We start from the raw sequence: 5,720 nt of genomic DNA on the forward strand, positions 1-5,720 counted from the left end.
CCTACTCAAATACATACAGCCCAGGGTGGAGGAATTATCCAAACTTTTCATGGAGCAACAATCAACAAAAGGCACCCATGGGATTCCAACAGCAGCCGCCTCCACAAGAAAAAAGAAGTAATTTGGAAGAAATGATCTCTAAGTTCATTAATGCTACTGAAGCAAAGCTCCAAGAGCATGATAAGAGGTTCTTAAGTCAAGAAGCATCAATCAAGAACTTAGAAGTCCAAATGGGGCAGATCGTGAATCTGTTGTCGGAAAGAAAAGAGGGACGGCTACCCAGCAACACGGAGAAGAATCCCAGAGAACAGGTAAACGCCATAGCCTTAAGAAGTGGGAAGACAGTCGGCGAAGCCCAAGAAGACGACAATGAAGCTGATGTGGCTGATCTGCAAAAGGAGAATGAGGGAAGCACCCCTAAACAGAATTTACAAGAAATTAAACTTCCTATCCCCTACCTAAGAAGAGTCTTGAAGGCTAAATTAGATAAGCAATTTGAAAAATTTTTGGAAGTGTTCAAAAAAATCCATATTAATCTTCCTCTTCTTGATGTATTGTCACAGATGCCGAAGTATGCCAAATTCCTGAAGGAGGTGATGTCTAACAAAAGGAAGTGGGAGGATTGTGAGATGGTAAAGCTAAACAAAGAATGTTCGACCATTCTTCAAAATAAACTGCCTCCAAAACTTAAGGATCCAGGGAGTTTTTCTATACCTTGCATCATAGGCAATGCTGAATTTGAGAAAGCTTTATGTGACCTTGGCGCTAGTATAAATTTAATGCCCTACTCTATTTTCAAAAGACTTGGACTGCATGAACTAACATCTACAACTATTACCTTGCAACTAGCTGATCGAAGCATTAAATATCCTAGGGGAATAGTAGAAGATGTTTTAGTCAAAGTGGGTAATTTCATCATTCCTGCTGATTTCATTATGTTGGATATGGAGGAAGATAGGACAATGCTGTTGATTCTAGGGATACCCATTCTTGCTACGGTTAATGCTTTAATTGATGTGAAAGAAGGTCTACTTACTCTTAGAATCAATGGTGAAGAAGTGGTGTTTAATGTATTTAAAATCATGAAATGTCCCAACACAATTGAACATGAAATATATGCAATTGATTGCATTGATAAAGTAGATACATCTAAATCAGAAGGCATGCTGAAAGTTGCACTTAACAATAGTCCTAATCAATTGCAACAAACAGAGTAAAAGTTTGTACTGAAATCAGAATTGCAAAATTTGACTTCTGAGCTAGACTCTTTTGAATTTACAACTCATAATACATCTTTTATTAATTAACCTCGATATCACACAAAACTCCTCCCATCTATTGTGTAGGCCCCTATTCCAGGTTTAAACCCACCCAAGAAGGATGAGAGGGGGAAACATCGGAAGTTAAAAACCAGGTGGAGTGGACCCTTTGTAGTGGCAAAGGTATTTCCTCATGGAGCGATTGAACTGCATAATGGTAAGGGAAACACAATCAAGGTAAATGGGTAGCGTTTAAAGCATTATATTGAAGGAGAGCAACCCATCCACCATGGGTCCATTCTCTCTTTGAAACCACCATGAAAGAAAGGTGAAAGTCAAGCTCATGACTTAAAAAGAGCGCTTGTGGGAGGCAACCCATTGAGTTTAGTTGTTTGTTTTGTTCAGTTTTTTTTTCTTATGAGTGTGTTTTTTTTTTCTCATATCTCACATCTGCAGGATCTCAACGAGGTATTCAGGGAAGTCCCCTTAATTCTTTCTCTCCTTGTTCATTCTATGCATATTCCATACATTGAGGACAATGTATACCTTAAGTGTGGGGGAGGATTAAGGGGGATTAAGGGGTTGATAAATTTTTTTCTTCAATTAACTCTATCATGCTTCGATTATCACTCTCTAACCTTTCCTTTCGAAATTTCTGCTCCCTAGAGACTTGTTTTTGAATGATTGCAAACCACCATGAATCATGTGATTAGCATTTGGTTTATGACTGTAAAAAATGGTTTGATTATTCTAGAACTTGCTTTAGTAGACATGTTGAGACCACGGTAGTGAGTTCAAGGATTGGTATGAAAATGGTGATGCCGTTTTTCGAAAAAAAAAAAGAGCAAGGGAAGAGGAGAAGAAATAAAGAGTAGTGTGAGATTGAGCATAAAATGCACTCACACTAAAAGCATAAGAAAAGGGTGAAATGGAAATGCACTCACACTAAAAGCATAAGAAAATGGTGAGATAGAGCATAAAATGCACTCACACTAAAAGTATAAGAAAATGGTGAGATGGAGCATAAAATGCACTCACACTAAAAGCATAAGAAAAGGGTGAGATGAAGCATAAAATGCACTCATCCCTAGATCCCAAACCCCTTGTCACCTTTTGATGTAATGAACTCATGCTAGTGGTGGAGATGTGATACATAAGCAAGCCTATAGTAATAACATTCCTTGTTTTGACTTATTAAAAGAAATATATATATTTTATTATGAGGGAATACTTTGAATCTTGTTGCATTTTGATTATGAAAACAATAAGTGCTTACTTTAGTCCTAAAATTGTTCATGCGACGAAATGCCTACTCCCCTCGATTGCTGATTTCACAGGGGAACATGAGGATTGGCGATTTAAGATGATTCTTTGACAAGTTATAGAGGAACAAGAAGTGGAAGAATGGAAGGATCATTAAATACTGGATCAAGGCATGCAAGAGGGCGAACATCCTGTGAAGAATGACCTCCAAAAATTTTAGTTAGTCAGCTTGTCTTGTTTTAGTTTTGCTTCAGTTTTGTCTTGCCCGAGGACGGGCAAGAGTTTAAGTGTGGGGGGATTTGATGAGAATAAAATTTATCATATTTTTATCCCCTAATATTCTATCTTTAATACTGAATTAGTACTTAATTAGACTCATAATTCTTGTATTTCGGTGTAGGGCAAGGAAAGAAGTCGCAAGAAAGAAAACAAGGCTAATCGGATGGGTTTTCACAGTTTCGGCAGCGATCAGTAATCTGCGCCTAACTTTCATATCCGATCTCCGATTGGGTTGATTCAAAATCCACTGGAAAGATAAGAGAGAAAGCTACAACTTTCATGTTTTGGGCTTTCGCAGATTCAGTCTATATCGAAGTCAAATCCGGGTCCGAAGACAGAACAATTTCGTAGTGAGGCCCAGTTCCCAGCTGAAGCCCATTTCGCAGAAAAAAACATTGAGGCGGCCCAAGTTATTAAAGCAGCCCATTCGAATTCAAGAATTCGAGAGTCCTCTTAGATTTAAATTTTTAAATATAATTCCAGAAAGATTAAGAAAGGCTTAGATAATGAGAGAGGAGAGAAGATAGGATAGGATAGGAGGAGTTTGGATAAAGGCTGGATTATTCATTATTGAGATAACTCCAAGTAATTGTAAGCTATTTGAGAGCTAGGCGTACCAACCCTGAGGGGATCACAAATTGCATTGAGCTATCTATCAAGAAAGGAGAAAACAAATCAAGAAACTTGGGGAAGGTGATCAAGAACTCAAGAAACTTCAAGAAAAACGTGGCGGCAAGAAGAGGAGATCTCAGCACCATGGGCGAGTTCATGAGTTCTTTCTTTCCCTTTGTTTGCTTTAATTCTTTTATCATGAACTGATTTGTTTTTAGCTAGGGCTGTAGAAGGCCTAACCCTGTTAATGAGTATATTTTTATCTTTATGATTTATCCAAGATTGTAATTTCCATACAGTCTATGAATTATCTTGCTTAATGCGATTAAGAGCTTGACCACCCTTTAATTGATTTGGTTTATGTGAATGAATCGAGAGAGAAATTCACATAATTGACTGAATAGTTCATAGTGTGAATTGAATGGTATATAGAGATATATATACATGATTCATCTGAATATAATGGTTTTTCCTCAGACTTAATGCACTCCCATCTTGAGAACTCTACTCGAGAGATCGAAGGGTTACCTGAGGGGCGTAGTTTTAGTATATCTCGAGAGAGAATATTAAATAAAATTGGAGAGACTTCAGCTTATGGGAATGACAAATAATCTTGGTTAATCGAATCCATTAATATTCATTACATTGGTTAGGTGGACCAAAAGCCCCAGCGATTTCATCCATTGCATATTCGGTTAGTGATCATCCTTGCTTCTTTTTTATTTCTCTAGTTTTATTTTCAGTAGTTCTTACTCTTAAATTTGAAATTCGATTGTCCAAATAATTAGGAAAGGTTGTAGTTCTAATAATAGTTATTTTGTTAAATCCCTGTGGGAACGATATTTTTACACTACTTAATAACTAGTGCACTTGCTAGGGTTATATTTATATCTATCACCCATAATCGCCAAGGTCCAGGGCAATACTGAAAATGTAGTCCGATTTAGGGTTTCAAGTAAACCTACATTGCATGTACCTCGGGTCTCACCCTAACAGCTGAGACAGGCCACCCCAACACTTGGCGGCACACCAGTGTCAGCCTTAATAGGATAAATCTCCCCAGACTTATCCAACGGCTGTGAACATTCTAAACAAACACGAGTCTCATTATGTGTCTAGTTTAAAGGTATTACACAGAAACACACCACAATAACATGAATCAAATATGTACTTTATTCATTTATAGTAATATCATAATGTACATCAATCTGATTGGAGCTAAGGGCATACGCTGTCTAACAGAAGCAACATACTATGTTCTTCCAAAAGAAATTTTGTATGTTGCGGGCTGTGATCGTTGCCAAGGGTTCAGCTTCCACCCACTTCGTAAAGTAGTCTACCGCTACGACCAGAAACCTCATCTGTCCTGTCGCTGGTGGGAATGGGACAAGGATGTTGATTCCCCACTATGCGAAGGGCCATGGGCTAGTGAGGATCTGTCTGATGAAGTAGGAAATGAAGTCGCGCAGGATCTCTCTAACTTTGGCCAAATAAGCAGCCTTAGTGGGATCGCGGACTTCATACATACCGGTGACTTGGTTGATCACGATCTGTGAGTCACTGCATATGATGAGGTGCTTTGCCTTCATTTTCCTTGCTAGGGTTAGCTCAGCGACCAGTGCTTCATACTCTGCTTCGTTGTTTGATGCCGCGAAACTGAACCGGAGTGCGTATTCCAGCTTCACCTCGCTTGGGTCATACAGAATCATTCCTGCACCACTTCCTTGCTGGTTGGACGAGTCATCAACGTGGAGAATCTAGGGCTCCTCGTCCCAGGTCGGACCTTCTTTGACCGGGACTGGTGCTGCGCTGGTTGAAGCTTCCATCGTGTGTTCGAGCTTGGCCAGCTCGGGAGTTGCGGTACTGAATTCCGCCACAAAATTGGCCAAGGCATGGGCTTTGATCATTGTTTGAGGTTCATACTGGATGTCGTACTCACTAAGTTTGATAGACCACTTCGTCAATCTGCCTGACACTTCGGGTTTGAGCATAATCTGTCTTAGAGGCTTGTTGGTGAGGACGACGATAGTGTGGGCTTGGAAGTAAGGGCAAAGATTGCGAGCTACTATGATCAGTGCATACGCTAATTTCTCGATCTTTGGGTATCTGGTTTCTGCGTTCTGCAAAACTTTACTAACATAGTAGGTGGATCATTGGACCCGATCTACTTTTTTTATTAGTACCAAGCTAACCACCTCGTCACTCGCGGAGAGGTACAGCTTTAATACATCCCCTTCCTCAAGTCGAGTTAGAACTGTGGTGGTACCTAGGTATCTTTTCAGCTCATCGAAGGAGAGCTGACATTCC

The sequence above is a fragment of the Nelumbo nucifera genome, chromosome 7, assembly GCF_055504915.1.
Source record: "Nelumbo nucifera cultivar China Antique chromosome 7, China Antique-T2T, whole genome shotgun sequence".
Classification (NCBI taxonomy): domain Eukaryota; kingdom Viridiplantae; phylum Streptophyta; class Magnoliopsida; order Proteales; family Nelumbonaceae; genus Nelumbo; species Nelumbo nucifera.